The sequence below is a fragment of the Podarcis pityusensis genome, assembly GCF_964106645.2.
Source record: "Podarcis pityusensis genome assembly, chromosome: W".
NCBI classification, from domain to species: Eukaryota; Metazoa; Chordata; class Lepidosauria; order Squamata; family Lacertidae; genus Podarcis; species Podarcis pityusensis.
The window spans coordinates 7,706,753-7,728,016 of NC_138045.1; positions in this window are offsets into that span (position 1 = coordinate 7,706,753).

Genomic DNA, 21,264 nt, shown 5'->3' on the forward strand with positions numbered 1-21,264 from the left:
GTTGTTGCATACATAAAGAAAGTTCTATCCTTTTTTGACACCATTTGGCCGACTATGCCCAGGAGAAAGGCCTCTGGTTTCTTAGGAAAGGTATACTTAAATACCTTTTTTAATTCATTATATATCTTTTCCCAGAAAGCCTTAATCTTTGGGCATGTCCACCAAAGGTGAAAAAATGTACCTTCAGTTTCTTTACATTTCCAACATTTATTATCGGGCAAGTGATAGATTTTCGCAAGCTTGACTGGGGTTATGTACCACCTGTATATCATTTTCATAATATTCTCTCTTAAGGCATTACATGCCGTAAATTTCATACCTGTGGTCCATAACTGTTCCCAGTCAGCAAACATAATGTTATGTCCAACGTCCTGTGCCCATTTAATCATAGCCGATTTTACCGTTTCATCTTGAGTATTCCATTTCAGCAGCAAGTTATACATTCTTGACAAATTCTTAGTTTTGGGTTCTAACAATTCTGTTTCTAATTTGGATCTTTCCACCTGGAAGCCAATTTTCTTGTCCAATTTAAATGCCTCCATTATCTGATAATAATGAAGCCAGTCTCGCACTATGTTTTTTAGTTTTTCAAAACTCTGCAATTTCAGTCTATCTCCGTCTTGTTCCAAAATTTCCCAATATTTCGGCCATTTGACCTCCATATTGACCTTTTTCAAGGCTTTCGCTTCCATTGGTGACAGCCACCTTGGGGTTTTATTTTCTAGCAAATCCTTATATCTTAGCCAAACATTGAATAGCGCTTTCCTGACAATGTGATTTTTAAATGCTTTATGTGCTTTGACTTTATCATACCATAGATATGCATGCCATCCAAATACATTATTGAAACCTTCCAAGTCCAAAATGTCAGTGTTTTCAAGAAGTAGCCATTCTTTCAACCAGCAAAAGGCTGCTGATTCATAATAAAGTTTAAGGTCTGGCAGGGCAAATCCACCTCTTTCCTTTGCATCTGTTAGTATTTTAAATTTTATTCTAGGCTTCTTGCCCTGCCAGACAAACTTAGAGATATCTTTCTGCCACCTCTTGAAACAATCCATTTTGTCCACAATCTGCAAAGTTTGAAACAAGAACAACATTCTAGGCAATACATTCATCTTTATCGCAGCAATACGGCCTAGCAGTGAAAGCTTCAAATTTGACCAAATTTCTAAATCTTTTTTCACTTCTGACCAACATTTTTCATAATTATCTTTAAATAAATTCCCATTTTTTGCTGTCATGTTAATCCCCAGGTATTTAACTTTCTTGACCACTGTTAAACCTGTCTCATTCTGAAACCTCTCTCTTTCAAACGGTGTTAAATTTTTCTCTAAAACCTTGGTTTTTGATTTGTTCAATTTAAATCCTGCCACTTGACCAAATTCTTGAATCAGTTCTAAAACCCTTTTTGTACTAGATTCTGGCTCCTGTAACGTCAATACTAAGTCATCTGCAAATGCTCTCAATTTATAATGTTTAATTCCGACCTGTATACCTTTAACCATCTGGTCCCTTCTGATCATATTCAGCAGAACCTCCAGGACCGAAATAAAAAGAAGTGGGGAAATTGGGCAACCTTGTCGTGTCCCTTTTTCAATTTTAAGTTCTTCCGTAACAACATTATTTACAATTAGTTTAGCCTTTTGTTCTGAATAAATTGCACTTATACCATTCTCAAAACCTTGGCCTACCCCCATACCCTGTAGATTCTTCTTCATAAAATTCCAAGAAATATTGTCAAAGGCTTTCTCCGCGTCTACAAATATCAACACTGCTTTAGTGTTAATATTCACTTCTAGTTTTTCCAGGATATCGATTATATTCCTCAAATTATCGAACAAATGTCTTCCTGGGAGAAAGCCCGCTTGGTCTTTATGAATCTCTTCCAACAGCACTTTCTTAAATCTCTTCGCCAAAATATCTGCAAAAATTTTATAATCCACATTAAGTAATGATATAGGGCGGTAGTTCTTAAGTTGTGTCTTTTCAGTCTCTGTTTTTGGTACAAGTGTAATATACGCTTCTTTCCACGACTCTGGTGCCCTCTTCCCCTCCATAATTTCGTTACAGACCTCTTTCAATGGTTGAATTAACCATTCTTTTAAAGATCTATAGTATCTAGAGGTCAAGCCGTCTGGTCCTGGAGATTTACCCAGTTGCATATTTTGAATGGCACCTTCTATTTCCTGTTCAGTTATTCTGTCATTCAAAATTAGTCTCTTTTCTTGAGATATTTTTTGTAGTCCATTTGTTTTCAAAAATTGGTCTAAATCTGTTTCTTTCACTGGCCCTTGAGTATATAGTATTTTAAAATACTTCTGGAAACAACTTCTAATCTCTGCAGGGTTCTGTATATTCCTTCCTTCCACTTCTAGATTCGTAATCGTATTTAATTTTTGTCTCTTTTTCATTTGCCATGCCAACAATTTACCACATTTATTAGCCGATTCAAAAGTCTTTTGTCTCATTTGTTTAACCTTCCACTCTATTTCCTGATTCATTATTTTCATATATTGTACTTGATGTAACTTTAACTCTCTCAAAATCTCTTGAGATTTGGGATTTACTCGCAGTCTTTTTTCACATTCATTCATTTTATTCATAATTTTATCCTTCTTTTCATTTTGAGTTTTTTTCTTTATCGCATTCTGTTGTATTAGGAACCCTCTCATAACAGCTTTACTTGCGTCCCAGATTACTCTTTTCTCCACGTTGGAACTGAGATTTATCTCAAAATAGTCTCTTAGAGTTTTTTGGGCCTTCTTAAGAAATACTTCATCTCTAAATAAGGTGTCATTCATCTTCCATCTGAAGGAGCCAGTTGGTGTTAGTCTCATTTCCATCTTAACAGCATTATGGTCGGAGCAAATTTTCGGGCAGATTTCCACCTTTCTTGTCTTTGGTGCCATTCCTCTAGTTATCCAAATTTGGTCAATTCTTGTCCAAGTCATTTTGGCTTCAGAAAAGAAAGTTCCCTCTTTTGCCAAGGGGTTTCTAATTCTCCAAATATCCACTAAATCCAAGTTGTCTGTCAAGTCAAAAAAGGTTTTCGGTAGTCTACCATCTTTGGTGACTACCTGTCTTTGTGCCTTGTCCATATAAGTAGATACCACTCCATTCATATCTCCCATCAAAATCATGTTGTAATCCATATGGTCCATCAAGGTCTCATGCAACTTCTTGAAAAAATCAGATTTCCCATCATTTGGTGCGTAAACTCCTACAATCAAAAATTTTTCTCCTTGTGTTTGAATTTCAATTGCCACAAATCTTCCTTGGTCATCCTTAAAAACAAATTTTGGTTATAAATTGTCTTTTGCGTAAATCACAACCCCTCTCTTTTTAACTTTATCTGACGAAATAAATTCCTGACCAAGTCTTTTATTTATCAACAATTTCCTGTGTAATCTTGTTATGTGTGTTTCTTGTAAACAAATTAGGTCCAATTGTTCCTTTTTTAATATATGAAACACTGACTTCCTCTTCTGAGGGGAATTCAGACCCCGACAGTTCCATGTTAGAAGTTGCAGGGCCATGATGTTATTGTTTTAGTTCTCCTCCTACTGCACCTAGTGCCTGTTCCTCATCCGTCGGTGGTATCCCTTCTTTCGAAAGGTCTTTTGGTTCCGGAAATAGTTCTTTTTGTAGGTCTTCTCCGTGGTCTCTACAAAATTTGTCTTTGTCGTCTTCTGATCTTATTTTCCTCTTCTTTCCTTTGTAGCTAAAAGACAGGCCTTGAGGAAGTTCCCACCTGAAACTGATATTGTTCCTTCTCAGCAGGGTAACCAAGTCTTTGTATTTTGATCTGAGATCCAGCAGATATTTCGGAATATCTTTGAATATTTCCACCCTTGTCCGATGGATTTCCAGTGCCTTCTTAAAATGTAGGCCCAAAATCTTATCTCTCTCTTCTTTTGTTCGAAAAGTGATCAGACAGCCTCTCACCTTCTTCTCTCCTCTTCTCCCAAGTCTAAAGGCATTTACTATTCTGAAACTGTCTTTTACCAATTCTGGATCCCAAAAGTCCAAAAATTCCTGCGTGAGAAATTCAGCTAGATTGTCCTTTTCCACCTCAGGTACCGATCTGACCCGAAGGTTCACTTGCTTCTCCTTCAAATCTATCATAGACAGAGTTAGTTTGTGGTCTTCCAATTGTTTATGCAGTGTTGGTAATTCCTCTTGAACCTCTTTAACTTCCGTAGCAGAAGTTGTAGCAATTTCTTTAGCCTCTTCAGCAATCTGACGAATTGAGGCCGATTCCTCTAATAATTTCTGGATAGTCTCTGTATTAGTATTTACTTTTTGGCCCAAATTATTTATGCTTACTGTATTCTGTTTAGTACTTGCTGTATTCTGGTTAATACTTGCTGTATTCTGATTAATACTTAATGTATTTTGGTCAATCTTCTCAGAAGCCTTTGCTACTTGTTGACTTATTTTATTCAAAGATTCATTAACTTTGGCCAAAACATGAGCAAAGGCTTCTTCACTTGTCGTACTTTTTACCTTTGATTGTGCCGATGAGGATGTTGATGAGGTTCCAGAGGGGCCTGAGGCCGAAGCTCTCCTTTGTAATCCTTCTTCTGTGCGAAGAATCTTCCCAGATCTTGTGGTCAAAGCATCCACTTTCTCTTTCCCCTCTGCCATTCCTTAGATAACGCCAAGGTCAGTCACGTATTTGAAGTTAAACAGTGGAAATTTCCTAGCCAGGCAGTGTGAGAACTCCTCAAGTCTGCTACAGTTTCAATTGTAACAAATTGTAACAGTTCCAAGTTCCACTAGGGGGACACTGTAACAGTCATAAAAGTTCTTGGATACTTTAATTCCTTTTTTTTTTTTCAAGCCCCCCTAGTTTATTCAGGACAAAAACAGTCTATTCAAAATTTTTAACTTAAGACCAGGAGATATATATTCACATAAATTGTCCAAACTTTTATTTCTTGTGCTGGACTAGCTGTCAAAATATATTGCAAGACAGTACCTCTCTTTCTTTCCTGAGATCTGGAGATCCTTTCCCAGGGAGTTGAGTGGTGGTTCAATCCCTTCTTTTCCACCCTTTGTGAAGAAATCACATCCACAATTCTCCCCCTTTCCCCTCAATTTGTAAAGGGAAAAGTCCAGGTTAGATGATTGGATTAAAGTCCGCTAAAAACGTACTTTCCAATTGCTTCCGCTTTCAAGTTCAACGCTTTATTTTATCTACAAATAAAGAGGCTGACTTCCTTTTTAAGCCTCTTTCCGTTTTCGGCCAGATTCCAGTTTTATACAGTTCCAATTTAAATTGTATCCTACTCACGGATCGTTGGTTTTCAGGTCCGGATTTTTAGGAAGAAAGGCAGCGCTCTCCGATCAACAGCTTGCGGCTTCACACCACGAACGAGCAGACAGCCCACAGCACAGCGCTCTCCCCGCTCCGCTTCAAAGCCCGTTGCCGGGCTTCCTACCGGGTTGGGGGGGCGCCAAATGTGCCCGCTGGGTCCCAGGCTCACAGGCTTCTCCCGCCTGTGATTTTTAGGGGTCCCCCGCTACGCCGAAAGCGGGATCCGACCCTTAATTCGCAGTGAAATTTCCTCCGATGGAGGAAATCCGCCATTAATCGCTGGCGCCGCCTCCGGAAGTCCCCAAAAAAAGAAATTACATAGATAAGAAGAAAATACAAAAATACAAAAATACAAAAATACGAAATACAAAATACAGAAAAAAGATAAAAAACACTTAAAAAACAAATCAATCTTTCCATGTCTTACATTTCATTTCCTTGTTTCCCTGACCTCCTCTCACCTCCCTTTTTTGTATTCCAGTTCAATTAGTTAATTCAGCAATTCCTTTCCCGCTTTGTTTTTGTCTTAATCCTTTAACTTAATATATTATAACTTTGTTGTTTTTTTTTTAAAGCAATTTATTGGGTTTTACAATAAAAAATAAACATAATAAATAATGTAACATTTGTCTTAACATAGTTTCACATTTTCTTTGGACCTCCTCACATCTCCCGCTCCCACTTTCATCGTTATAACATTTTGTCAGCAATTTATCATCTTATTTAAATTCTTATATCCCTTCTATGTTTCATAATCTTATAATTCTCGAAAGGAGCTAAGTTTTCACAGTCTTACTTATTTTCTTGGAAACTTCTAAATTTAGTGGTGCTCAGTTATTTTAGTCTAGCATCTTATTTAGCATTCACTCAAATTACAATGCTTTTGTAAATAGTTCTTAAATTTCTTCCAATCCTCCTCAATCCTCTCTTCTCCCAGGTCACGAATTCTGCCGGTCATTTCAGCCAGTTCCATGTAGTCTATCAGTTGCATCTGCCATTCTTCCAGTGTGGGTAGATCTTGAGTTTTCCAGTGTTTTGCGAGAAGTATCCTTGCTGCTGTTGTTGCATACATAAAAAATGTCTGGTCCTTCCTTGCCACCCCTTGGCCGACAATACCCAAAAGGAAAGCCTCTGGTTTCTTAGTGAAGGTATATTTAAATACCTTTTTCAGTTCATTATAAATCATTTCCCAGAACGCCTTCACTTTAGGGCAAGTCCACCAGAGGTGGAAGAACGTTCCCTCACACTCTTTACATTTCCAACACTTATTATCAGACAGGTGGTAAATTTTGGCAAGTTTGACTGGGGTCATATACCATCTATAAATCATTTTCATTACATTTTCTTTCAGAGCGTTACATGCAGTAAATTTCAATCCATTACTCCACAACCTCTCCCAGTCCTCAAACATGATATTATGCCCAATGTCCTGTGCCCACCTTATCATAGCCGATTTAACCGTTTCATCTTGTGTATTCCATTTCAACAGCAAGTTATACATCCTTGAAAGTACCTTAATCTTTGGTTCTAACAATTCTGTTTCTAATTTCGATTTCTCCACCTGGAACCCTAGTTTCTTATCATTTTTAAAAACTTCTTTAATCTGAGCATAATGTAACCAATCTCGCACTTTGTCTTTCATTTTCTCCAAACTCTGCAATTTCCAATTGTCTCCATCCTTTTCTAGTATTTCCCAATATTTTGGCCATTTAGCCTCCATATTGGGTCTTTTTCGGGCCTTAGCTTCCAGAGGTGAAAGCCACCTTGGTGTTTTATTTTCCAGCAAGTCTTTATATTTTGTCCAGACATTAAACAGTGATTTTCTGACAATATGGTTCTTAAAGGCCTTATTTGCTTTAACCTTGTCATACCATAAATATGCATGCCATCCAAAAGCGTTGTTAAACCCTTCCAAATCTAACACATCAGTGTCTTCAAGAAGTAGCCAGTCTTTTAGCCAGCAGAACGCTGCGGCTTCATAATACAACTTTAAGTCTGGCAGGGCAAAGCCCCCTCTTTGTTTTGCATCGGTTAATATCTTAAACTTAATTCTGGGCTTTTTGCCCTGCCAGACAAACTTAGAAATGTCTCTCTGCCACTTCTGAAAGCACTCCGTTTTGTCCAAAACCTGAAGTGTTTGAAATAAAAACAACATCCTTGGCAATACATTCATCTTGATAGCAGCAATTCGGCCTAACAAAGAAAGTTTCAATTTTGACCAACTATCTAAGTCTCTCTTAATTTCTGTCCAGCATTTTTCATAATTGTCCTTAAATAGACTTAGATTTTTTACTGTTATGTTTACCCCTAGGTATTTTACTTTTTTAACCACATTAAGTTCCGTCTCATTCTGAAACCGTTCTGACTCTGTATCAGTCAAATTTTTCCCCAAAACCTTAGTTTTCTGTTTGTTTAGTTTAAATCCAGCCACCCGACCAAAGTCATTAATCAGTTGTAATACTCTTTTCGTACTGGGCTCTGGCTTCTGCAAGGTCAAAACCAGGTCATCTGCGAAAGCTTTTAGTTTATATTGTTTCTGACTGACCTGAATTCCTTCCACCAACCGGTCCCCTCTAATCATGTTCAATAGCACTTCCAGAACCGAGATGAATAGCAAAGGGGAAATAGGGCAACCTTGTCGTGTCCCTTTTTCAATTTTGAACTCTTCTGTAACCACATTATTAACTATCAATTTAGCTTTCTGTTCTGAATATATCGCCTCAATCCCATTCTCAAAACCCCGTCCCACTCCCATCTCTTTTAAATTTCCCATCATAAATTTCCAGGAGATATTGTCAAAGGCCTTCTCCGCGTCTATAAAAATTAAAACTGCTTTTGTATTTATATCTGTTTGCAAAAGTTCCAAAATGTCAATAATGTTCCTTGTATTAGCAAACAGATGTCTACCTGGGAGAAAGCCGGCCTGGTCCTTATGAATTACTTCATTTAAAACTTTTTTAAATCTATTTGCCAAAATGTCTGCAAATATTTTGTAATCCACATTTAAAAGAGAGATGGGACGGTAGTTCTTAAGTTGTGTCTTTTCAGCTTCCGACTTTGGTATTAATGTGATGAACGCTTCCTTCCACGACTCCGGTGCCCTCTTCCCCTCCATAATTTCATTGCTGACCTCCATCAAGGGTTGTATCAAATAGTCTTTTAATGCCTTATAGTACTTGGAGGTCAGCCCATCTGGTCCTGGAGATTTGCCGAGTTGCATGTTCTGGATGGCTTGTTCAATCTCCTGTCGTGTTATTTTAGAATTCAGGATTGTCCTATTTTCTTGTGACAATTTAGATAGTCCGTTTTTTGCCAAAAATTGTTTAATCTCAACATCGTCTTGCGGCCCTTGGGTGTATAATTTTTTGAAATATCTCTGGAAACACTTTCTGATGTCCACTGGATTCTGAATGTTTTTTCCATCAACCTCTAAGTTTGTAACAGTATTTAGTCTTTGTCTTCTCTTCAACTGCCAAGCTAGCAGTTTTCCACATTTATTCGCCGACTCAAACGTTTTTTGTTTCATTAATTTAACCTTCCATTCAATTTCCTGATTTATCAATTTAGAATATTGTGTTTGATAAAGTTTAATTTCTCTCAGAGTTGGCTGTGACTTCGGATTCACTCTTAATTTCTTCTCTAATTCTTTTATTTTATCCAAAATCTTATCTTTTTTCTCATTTTGTGTTCTTTTCTTTACTGCATTCTGTTGTATCAAGAATCCCCTCATTACAGCTTTACTTGCGTCCCAGACTATTCTTTTTTCCACCATATTATTCATATTTATCTCAAAGTAGTCCTTCAAAACTTTTTGGGCCTTCTTGATAGTTTCCTGATCTCTGAACAAATTGTCATTCATCTTCCATCTAAAGGATCCAGTTGGTAATAGTGTCATATCCATCTTTACTGCATTATGGTCGGAACAGGTCTTTGGGCAGATTTCCACTTTTCTGACCTTAGGTGCCAGGCCTCTGGAAATCCATATTTGGTCGATTCTTGTCCAGGTCAGTTGGGCTTCAGAAAAGAATGTTCCCTCTCTTCCTAGTGGGTTCTTTGTCCTCCAAATGTCAATCAAATCCATATTGTCAGTCATTTCAAAAAAGGTTTTAGGTAGTCTGCCGTCTTTTGTAACATTTTGACTTTGTGACTTGTCCATGTTAGTTGATACGACCCCATTCATATCTCCCATCATTATGATGTTGTTGTAATCCAGATAGTCCAGCATTGTCTCCTGCAGCTTCTTGTAAAATTCCGATTTCCCTTCATTAGGTGCATAGATTCCTAATATCAACAGTTTCTCTCCTTGATATTGTATCTCAATAGCCAAAATTCTTCCATGTTCATCTTTAAATAAGAATTTAGGTGACAGGCTCTCTTTTGCATATATCACCACGCCTCTCTTCTTAACTTTGTCTGACGATACAAATTCCTGGCCCAATCTTTTATTTATTAACACTTTTCTGTGGAGCCTCGTCACATGTGTTTCTTGTAAACAGATAATGTCCAATTGTTCTTTTTTTAATATGTGAAATATTTTCTTCCTTTTTTCCGGAATGTTACAACCATTAATATTCCAACTCAGCAGTTGCAGAGACATCCTGGATCAATCTGGTTATTTCTCCAGGGGTGGTATCTTCTCTGAACCTTCAGGTTCCCCAGGTGCTGGTGTTGATGCTGGCGTTGCCCCAGGCCCAGAAGGTAGTTCAATTCCTTTTTGAAGATCCTCTCCGTATGTAGCCAAAAATTTGTCTCTCTCTTCCAATGTTCTAACTTTGACCTTTCTCCCTCTAAAGGTAAAAGATATTCCTTGGGGAAATTCCCACCTGAATGGAATTGCGTTGCTCCTTAGTAGTTTAGCAAGTTCAGAATAGGCGGCTCTAAGATCCAGCAGTTGTCTTGGGATATCTTTATAAATTTCAATTCTTCTATCCAAAACCTCCAGTGACTTTCCGAAGTGTAGGCCCAAAATCTTATCCCTTTCCTCCTTTGATCTCAATGTTATCAAACAGTCTCTGGGCCTCTCCTTCTTTATGAATCTTCCAAGTCTGAAAGCTGACACAATTTTAAAGTCCTTTTCTTCCAAATTCCAGAACTTGGAGAATTCTTTGGTCAAAAACTCAGTTAGATTTCCTTCTTCTGCCTCTTGTAAAGATCTAATCCTCAAATTATTCTCACGATTTCGCAGTTCTATCATAGAAAGATAAATCTGATGTTCCCCAACTTGTTTAGTGAGTGGTCTTACCTCTTGCTCTAAATTTTCCAATTTTTGTCTGGTGTCCTCAGCCAATTTCCGATTTTCTGCTGAGGCCTCCGTTAACTGTCCAATTGCTTGTGTATTCTGTACCACTTGTATGGTTAATTTATTTAGACATTCTGTATTTTTGTCAATCTTTGCTGATTGGACATCTACTTTCTTGTCCAAAGCTTCCAATTTTTCAAAAATTTTGTCTAGAACAGAAACAGATACTCCTGAGGCCATATCTTCCAATTGTAACTGCTCTGCTTCACCCTCTCCCTCTTTTGCCTGTGACAAGGCAACTTCTTCAACTTCTACTTCTGAGGGCAAAGTAGGTACAGATGATCTACGTGTCTGCGAGGCTGAGGTTAGAGTTGTTAAAGTTGTTTGTCTAACTCTCCCTCTTTTTCTTGTGCCACTCATTCCAACGTTATCTGTCAGTCAAGGTCACACTGAGTTATTCCCATGGGAATGGAAAGGCCCAGAGCAAGCAAACAACAAGGGAATCGAAAGTAAATGTACATGTAAAGTCACTGTTTTAATCCAATCCTCTAGAGGGAGCTTAAAATGTCTTTCAGAGTCTAATTTAATGTCCAAGAACCTTCAGATACAAATGTTTAGCAGAGTTTATAAATGGTCACTTTGTTACAGACAGTGCTTATTTATCTCCAAAAAGAATGTTTCAAATTTAAAAGGTCTCAATACCCTCAGATTGTTGCAAGTTCCAATATACAGTATCCAAATCTGCAGTACTGACAGCTCAATCTCTTAATGCTCAGGCAGCTCCTGACTCTGGGTTTCACCTTCTAATTTGTAATCCAATAAAAGGAGGAAAGTCAAGTGCAAATAATAATCCCAAGTCTTTAGCTTAAAGTCTTTACTTTAAGTTGCAAGTTCAATAGATGCTTAGATCTGTAAAGTTTAGAATCTCTTTCTTTCAGCCTCCACTCCTCCAGCTGATTGCTTTTTTCAAGTTCAATGGCTGCGGAAGACGGACTTCCTGTTTCCACGTCTCTCCGCTTTCAGCCAAGTTCAAGCCAATTAAGATTTTTCCTTTAAAGTCTCTAATTTCAAGTGATTCAGTCTTTTACTCACGAATAAGTTGCTTTTCATCCGGATCCGTAATTTGACAGGAAAAGGGATCAGCGCTCACCGGCAGCAGCAGCGCGGCTTCGCTCCACAGACTGCGAAGCAGCTCTCAGCGCCGCAACCCCCCTCCACGCTCCGGAGCCCCTTACGGGGTTCCTTTAGCGCTTGGAGGGTCGCTCAAGGCGCCCACCGAGCCTCAAGACCCCAGGCTCTTGCTGCCTGGGGTTTTCCGAAATGGGTCTCCGCTTCGCCGTAGCGGACGACCCGTTGTCTGCGGAGCCTCCTCTCCCGTTCAGAAGAGGACCGCCATTGCCGTTCGCGCCGCCCCCGGAAGTCCAATATATTATAACTTTGGATTCTCATCTGTTAACAATCCATTTTTACATACACCTTAACATTGCTGCTAAGACCACTTAATTTCATTCTGACATCATTCTAACATTCATTAATTTTGCAGTGTTTCTGTAAATAGTCTTTAAATTTCTTCCAATCTTCTTCCACCGACTCTTCTCCCTGGTCTCGGATTCTGCCAGTCATTTCCGCCAATTCCATGTAGTCCATCACCTTCATCTGCCATTCTTCCAGAGTGGGTAGATCTTGTGTCTTCCAATACTTTGCAATAAGTATTCTTGCTGCTGTTGTGGCATACATAAAGAAAGTTCTGTCCTTCTTTGGCACCAATTGGCCGACCATGCCCAGGAGAAAGGCCTCTGGTTTCTTCAGGAAGGTATATTTATATACCTTTTTCATTTCGTTATAGATCATCTCCCAGAAAGCCTTGATCCTTGGGCATGTCCACCAAAGGTGAAAGAATGTACCTTCAGTCTCTTTACATTTCCAACATTTATTATCGGGCAAATGATAGATTTTTGCAAGCTTGACTGGTGTCATGTCATTTTCATAATATTCTCTCTTAAGGCATTACATGCCGTAAACTTCATACCTGTGGTCCATAACTGTTCCCAGTCAGCCATCATTATGTTATGTCCAACATCTTGTGCCCATTTAATCATAGCAGATTTCACCGTTTCATCCTGAGTATTCCATTTCAACAGCAAGTTATACATCTTTGACAAAATCTTGGTTTTGGGTTCTAACAGTTCTGTTTCTAATTTTGATTTTTCCACCTGGAAGCCAATTTTCTTGTCCAAATTGTATGCCTCCATTATCTGATAATAATGAAGCCAATCTCGCACTTTGTTTTTTAGTTTCTCAAAACTCTGCAATTTCAATCTATCTCCCTCTTGTTCCAAAATTTCCCAATATTTTGGCCATTTGGCCTCCATATTGAGCTTTTTCTGAGCTTTCGCTTCCATCGGTGACAGCCACCTTGGGGTTTTATTTTCCAGTAGGTCCTTATATCTTATCCAGACATTAAACAATGCTTTCCTGACAATACGGTTTTTAAATGCTTTATGTGCTTTGACCTTATCATACCACAAATATGCATGCCATCCAAATACATTATTAAAACCTTCTGAGTCCAAAATGTCTGTGTTTTCAAGAAGCAGCCATTCTTTCAGCCAGCAAAAAGCTGCTGATTCATAATAAAGTTTAAGGTCTGGCAGGGCAAATCCACCTCTTTCCTTTGCATCCGTTAGTATTTTAAATTTTATTCTAGGCTTCTTGCCCTGCCAGACAAATCTAGAGATATCTCTCTGCCACTTCTTGAAGCAATCCATTTTGTCCAAAATTTGCAATGTTTGAAACAGAAACAACATTCTAGGCAATACATTCATTTTTATCGCAGCAATACGGCCTAGCAGTGAAAGCTTCAAATTTGACCAAATTTCTAAATCTTTTTTCACTTCAGTCCAGCATTTTTCATAGTTGTCTTTAAATAGATTCCCATTTTTAGCTGTCATGTTAATCCCCAGGTATTTCACTTTCTTAACCACTGTTAAACCTGTCTCATTCTGAAACCTCTCTCTCTCAATCGCTGTTAAATTTTTCCCTAAGACCTTTGTTTTTAACTTATGCAGTTTAAATCCTGCAACCTGACCAAATTCTTGAATCAGTACCAAAACCCTTTTAGTGCTAGATTCTGGCTCCTGTAATGTCAATACTAAGTCATCTGTGACTCATTTTCTGCAATACTAAGTCATCTGTGACTCATTTTCAGCATCCCTGTCCAGGGCAGCTTTATTTATTTCATGTCTTTAAGGAGTCCTCTGTGCGTGGCAAAGGCTTGTTGCTGGGACAATAGGAGGCTGCCTTATACTGAGTCCCACTACGGCTCTATCTAGCTCAGTCTTGTCCACAATGGATGGCAAAAACTCTCCAGGGTTTCAGACAGAGGACATTCTACCTGGAGATACAACAGATGGAACCTGAGAGCTTCTGCATGTAAGCAGCTGCTTTACCACTAAGCTATGGCCCTTCTCCCATTGCTTCTGCCCTGAATGAACTGCAAGCCTGTCCTCCAGTCCTCCCAAAACTCTCTTTTGTGGCTACACTCTGCAGGAGGTCATTGGTTGCAGAAGTTGAGCTGTCTGCACAAGTGACTGAATCCGTGAGAAGGCTGATCTGGAATGACATGCTGACTTTCAGGCATCTCTTGAAGACCTTTTTTATGCCAACAGCTCTGTGCTATCATTTAAACATTTCTTGAGCACCCAGACATTTGAATTCTTTGGACTGATTTTAATGTCCACCCTCCACCCGCTTTTGTACATTGCTGTCTTTTATGACATGCCCTAGCTTCTGAGAAGCCTTTTGCTCAAACCAGTTAGACATGACATGAATTAGTCGTTTTATCCACCCGGCATGTATGGAACAGACCCTGACGAATCAAATGACAAGGCATAATTAATCCCCCAGCTGAACTGAACAGGGAGCATGCAAACAAGAAATTATTACTTCAAGGTACAGAAGCCCCAGAACACCCCAGCCACATGGAGTTAAGAATAGCAATTCCAGATTAAAGGGCTTGCATCTGAGACATTTGTTCCTTCCTTTTTTCCAAGACAGGTGATGTTCCTACGAATACATGGGAAATTTTGAAAGGACCGTCGGCATTTTCCCTCCGCAGCTGAAGATCCAGAGCTATCTGAAGAGGGGGAAATACCAGGTCTTGCTCAGCTGGAGATGTCTTATTTCCTTTGAAGATATAAGCTGATTAGAATTTTAGGCTGCCGGGGGTGGGGCAAAATCTGAGGATGGGAAAAATGATATCACTGGCAGTCACATGGGAGGCTGCTGAAAATGCACATGGAGAAACAATGGGTCCTTGAACTGAGGGGACTGTCTGACCTGCAGGAGGAAGCCAGTTGTTGAAAGGGAACATGGATCTGAGCAGGAGCTTAGAGGGAGATTTCAACATTCAGCTGGAGCTATCAATGGCAGTTCGTCACTAGTTTGGAGTTGGGGACTCTTTTTCAGTCTTAAGGGCCATATTCTGCTCTGGGAAGCCTTCCAGGGGCCGTGTGCCTGTGGTGGGAGGGGCCACAGGTGAAAGTGGGTGGAGTGATGAATGTAAACTTTGTTTTCCTAAGGGAGGCTGGTTTCTACACACATTCAACTCTCCACTCTCTGTCCTTCATGACTCAAGGTTGCGAGGGGAGGGGTAGTACCTCTGGTGGGGGGCACGTTGTGCCCCTTCTATGGTAGTTTGTCCACCTTTGGTCACTACAGCTCTCACCTGCGGCTCTTAGAAACTGTCAGCCTGCAGCAGCAGCCACACCCTAGGAATGGCTTCAACTGGCGGGCTAACCAGGTGAGGGGAGTTGATGGGTCTCAAACCCTCAGTGAGTTAGGGGCTTCCCCTGTACACAAAGCTAATATCGGGTACTGACTAGAGGAGGAGGAATGGCGGGAGGCTACAGCCAGGGAAACCCCCCCCCCCTCCACGGAAGGAGCAAAGTGGGAAGGCTCCAAGCCAGGAGACTGCTGGTGGGATGCAGGAGACAGGTCAGAAGAAGAAGAAGGGGGAGCAGATGGGTTGGAGGCTAAACAAGCAACAGTTTTAAGGGAGACTGAGGCAGCTGAGGAGGAGGAGGAGGTGGTGGCGGCTGAGGCTGCAACAGATCCCCAGGCACCTGCCATGTCCACTGTTCCCTTCTCCCCTCCTCCTCTGTCCCCAGGAACAAGGGAGGCATTACATGGAGCAGAACAAAAGGCACAGAGAGCCCCTCCACGACTGTTGGGAAGTCAGCCGACTGGGGTGGAGCCTTAGGCTAGGGATGCCATATTTCTAAAAGTAGAAACCAAGACACCCCGAAAGCTGTGGAGCTATTTTTAGGAAGACCCCCAAATTGTTGAGCTTCTTAAAGGAAGACCCAGAAGCTGTTGATGTATGATAGCCCTACCTTAGGAGGAGGCTAAGATCCTCCATTCTGGGAACTGGGGCTAGTCCTGCCTGTGGAGTTTCTCTGTCGGGTTTTGTCTCTCTGAAGAAAGAGTCCACCTTACTGCTCATCTCTGAGTTTTGATGCTGAACTGCAGCTGAATCAGCCGTGACAGCCAGGCTCCGGCCAATTGAGCAGATGAGACCACTAGGGGGTCCAACAGTCAAGAAGGTGGTTTCTGCCCGTGCTTTAGAGGGAAGTGACGAGCAGTGGGGCTCATCCACCTGGGAAGGTAGCTCATTTAAGAGAAGGAAGTCCCTGATCCTAAACCTGATTGATCCATTTAGCCTAGTATTGCCCACTTCCAGCCTGAGTGGCAGAAGCTCTCCAAGGTCTTGGGCAGAGAGAGGCTCCTACCTACATTGAGCTTCTAACTGCAGGTGCTAGGGACTGCACCTGGGACCTTCTGCATGCAATGCAGGTGCTGACACACTGAGGCTATGGCACCTCCACAAAACCTTCAGTTATGGGCAGGAGGCACTACTCGGCATCCTTATATCCCACCCTTCCTCCCAAAGGAGTCCAGGGCAGCAAAGACACAACAGTTAAACAACCAAAACATCCAAAAACAGTTCCTACACAGAAGTAGACTAAGAAAAATCTCTCCTTAGAAGGCTTCTTGAAAGAGGAAGAGGAAGTAGGCATTGAAAAGATAGCAGAGAAGGGACCCCCCGATAAGATGGTGTGGGAATGTTCAGGGGTGCAGGAGAGGAGTGCATTGTTCTCAATGGATTCATTGTTTACATTGCATTTCAGACTCATGGAACCTGCACCTTTTGCTTTAGCAATGTTGCCATCTGCAATCTCAATTTCAGATCCTTCTTCATCATTTATCTCATTTATCCATTTATTACGTTTATTTTCACGATTCTGGACAGTTAAATTCCTTTCTTGCAGTAACCATGTGCATTCACATTTCCCCTTCTTTTCCCCTTTTGGCTGAAAGGGGTGGGGTTTCTTTGCTTTAGGAGCCCTGCAATTCTTTGCAATGTGTCCTTCTTTGTTACAATTGAAACAAATCACTTTCTTAGGCATCTCTTTCAACTTTGTAAATTGCCTAGATGCATAACCACTGTCCATGCTTCTAGCATTTCTCACTGGAGATTCAGCTCTATCTCTGCATTCTTCTTTTAAATAACCAATCAAGTCTTTAAAAGTCAGACCTTGTCTATGGTCCATCAAACTTTCAAATGCACTAAAGTGTGGTCCAAGTGATGATAACAAAATGCTATCTTTGTATCTTCATCAAAAGCTTTGGGAGTCAGATCAATTCTTTGAATAATCTCACTGGCACCTGAATCTAAAAATCGATTTATTACGTTTATTTTCACGATTCTGGACAGCTAAATTCCTTTCTTGCAGTAACCATGTGCATTCACATTTCCCCTTCTTTTCCCCTTTTGGCTGAAAGGGGTGGGGTTTCTTTGCTTTAGGAGCCCTGCAATTCTTTGCAATGTGTCCTTCTTTGTTACAATTGAAACAAATCACTTTCTTAGGCATCTCTTTCGACTTTGTAAATTGCCTAGATGCATAACCACTGTCCATGCTTCTAGCATTTCTCACTGGAGATTCAGCTCTATCTCTGCATTCTTCTTTTAAATAACCAATCAAGTCTTTAAAAGTCAGACCTTGTCTATGGTCCATCAAACTTTCAAATGCACTAAAGTGTGGTCCAAGTGATGATAACAAAATGCTATCTTTGTATCTTCATCAAAAGCTTTGGGAGTCAGATCAATTCTTTGAATAATCTCACTGGCACCTGAATCTAAAATCGATTTATTACGTTTATTTTCACGATTCTGGACAGCTAAATTCCTTTCTTGCAGTAACCATGTGCATTCACATTTCCCCTTCTTTTCCCCTTTTGGCTGAAAGGGGTGGGGTTTCTTTGCTTTAGGAGCCCTGCAATTCTTTGCAATGTGTCCTTCTTTGTTACAATTGAAACAAATCACCTTCTTAGGCATCTCTTTCGACTTTGTAAATTGCCTAGATGCATAACTACTGTCCTTGCTTCTAGTATTTCTCACTGTAGATTCAGCTCTATCTCTGCATTCTTCTTTTAAATAACCAATCAAGTCTTTAAAAGTCAGACCTTGTCTTTTTTTTTTTTAAAAAAAATGATATTTATTGAAAAATTTTTAGAATTACAAAAGAGAACAAAGCAGAGAAAGAAAAAGAAAAAAAAAACAAAGAAAAAACAAACCACATCAAACTACAAATTCAAAAAACAAAAATACACCACAAACACACAAAAACAAATCCATCATTCTCGAATCCTCAACTTTCATTACCTTCTTTCTTTGACCTCCTCCTCCTCCCTTTTTTTGTATCCTAGTTGTTAATTATTGCAGCAAATCCTTTCCATATATCATAATATTCTGTCGTTACATTACCTTAATCTATTTTCATCTTATCTTATAAAGAACCTTAAAACTTAAATCTTATTTTTACCAACTTCTCATAACCATAATATTCTTACCTAATTCTTTAAACATTTTTGCTAAAGCCAAGTAATTTCGTTCCAACATTTTCTAACATTCATCAATTTTATAAAACAATCCTAGTAATAAAAAAAAGAAATAAAAACAATCCAATCTTCATCCAGCGTCCCTTCCTCCTGGTCCCGGGTTTTGTCAGTCCTTTTTATCCCATTGATCTAGCACATTAACCTGGTAACCTTATATCTGAGGCCCTTAAGTCCCTTCCATGTCCCTTCCGCGGCTCTTCTTCATATTCTCCTTTCCCTTGTGGGAACTCCAGCTTGGCAATGTTTTTGACCCTTTTCAGCAAATCAGCCCCTTTTCCATAGTCCAGACTAAACTCCATGTGGTATTTAAAAACATGTTTCAGAATCCCTCCAAAATTAAAAGCCCCCACAGCCCCAAACATCTCACGGCCCATTACCAGACTTGAAAAGTCCAAACATCCCTGCATAGGGGGGTCTATCCAACCCCCCATTTCCAAACCAGTCCAAACTTTATCTTTCCAAATCTGGCTTTTTCCAAGTTCATTTGTCAAATCCAAAAGCTCATGTTCCTGCAGGGCCACAGCTCCCTCCATCTCTGGCTCCCAAGATTCAGCAACATCCTCTTCTCTCATCTGTTCTGTCGGGGCACACTCCTGATTTAATTCCTGGGTGGGCTCCATATAGTTTCCCACTGCCTGTTCAAAAATTCTGATCGCATCAGTCATCAAATCTGTCTTCTCATTTAATTGTTCCAGTAGGGCATTTGTTTTACAGAGAGCACACAACAGAGCTTCTGAATACATTGTTCTTCAAGGTCAGAAGTCTATTCCCACGATTGTAATCTGTAACAGCTGCAAGCTCCCTGGAATTGGTTACAGTTTCACAGTCTCCCTCTAGGGGGAAAACTTCTATTTGTTCTTTCTTTTAAGGAGAAATCTAGCAACAAAGTTTCCTTTTTCAGATATTTTGTCAATATTTGTTCCTTTAAAATGCGAAGGGGAACAGTGGAATCACTATGTTTCTCTTCTTTTAGCTATCTGTCAAAAACGTTTGTCTCTGGTCAATGAGCTTCAAAAAAAACCCATCAGTCCTGACACCCTGCTCCAGGATCAAGACGGTGGAAAGTTACTTTACTTTAAACTCACTTCTGCAGGTTTAAACAGTCCGAAAAAGATCCCCCTTCTTCTCCTGCTTCCGAAGGGGGTTCAACAATTTTAAATGATGAAAGTTAATCTTTTAGAAGCGATTTTCTGAGCTCTAGTTTACCTTGTCTTTGCTTTAATCTGTCTACAAAGAAACGGAAGGCTGACTTCCTGTTTAGACCTTCCCGTTTCAGTGCCAAATTGAAGTAAATTTTTAAGTCCAATTCCTTTCTGCTCGCAAGTCCTTGTTTAAAGTTCAATTGTCCGAAATTAAATTACTCATGGGTGCATATTTTAGAAGCCAAATTGTCCCAGGAAAAAGGCAGTGCTCTCCGGCAACGGCTATGCGGCTTCGCTCCATGGAAGAAGCAGTTGACTCTCAGCACCGCGCCACTTCCCCCTCTTCGCTCCGGAGCCCGTTAGTGGGTTCCTTTGCGGGTTGGGGGGGGCGCTAAGGGTGCCCGCCGAGTCCCATGGTCACAGGCTTCATCCGCCTGTGATTTTTGAAAGGGTCCCCGCTTCGCCGCAGCGGAAAAGACCCATTTCGCGTGGAGCTAGTCCCTCCAGATCAGAGGGAGTCCGCCATTGCCGATGGCGCCACCCCGGAAGTCTCAAAAGTCAGACCCTGTCTATGGTCCATCAAACTTTCAAATGCGCTAAAGCGTAATCCAAGTGATGATAACAAAAATGCTATCTTTGTATCTTCATCAAAAGCTTTGGGAGTCAGATCAATTCTTTGAATAATCTCAGTAAACTTGTTGATGTGCTCTGTGAGTTCCTCTTTTGAATTCATCCTCAATCTGGTTAATTTACACACCAAGTTTCTGAAGCAGTTTATGCTAGATTCTCCGTACACGCGCTCAATATCTCTTAAGATTTGGGATGCATCATCTGTACTATTTATTAATGATAGCTGCTCATCACGAAGTCCACTCAAAATTATGTGTCTAGCTTCACTGTTCATGCGTTTCCAAGCACTTATCTTGGCTAAAGCTTCCTCAGATGATCCTGTAGGTTGAGGGTTTAAAGCTTCCAAAATGTGCTTATAATCTAGACTTCCGGAGGTGGCGCCAACGGTAATGGCGGATTCCCTCTGATTCGGAGGGAACCCGCTCCACAGAAATAGGGTCGGATACCGCTTCGGCGCAGCGGGGTCCCCTTAAATCACAGGCGGGTGAAGCCTGTGAACCTGGGACTCGGCGGGCACTGTCTGCGCCCCCCAATCCGTGAAGGAACCCGGCAACGGGCTCCGGAACGGAGCGGGGAAGTGGCGCTGTGCTGTGAGTCGTCTGCTTCTTCTGTGGAGTGGAGCCGCATAGCTGTTGCCGGAGAGCGCTGCCTTTCTTCCTTGACAATTTGGCTTCGAAAATAACGATCCGTGAGTAGGATTACTACGTAATTAAAGGAACTGTACAAAAATTGGAAGTAATTGGCCAAAGCGGAGAGGTATAAAAAGGAAGTCTGCCTCCCGCTCTTGTAGATAGAACAAAGCATTGAACTTGAAAGCGGAAGCTTTAAAAGACGCGCAAAAGGATTACAATCCGATCATCTAACTGGGATTTCCCCCCCCCCTCAATTTGGAGGAGGAGGGGGGGGAGTTTTGAACGTTATTTCCCTAAGAAGAAGTGAGAAAGAGGAGATAAAAACCACCACTCAAAACCCCT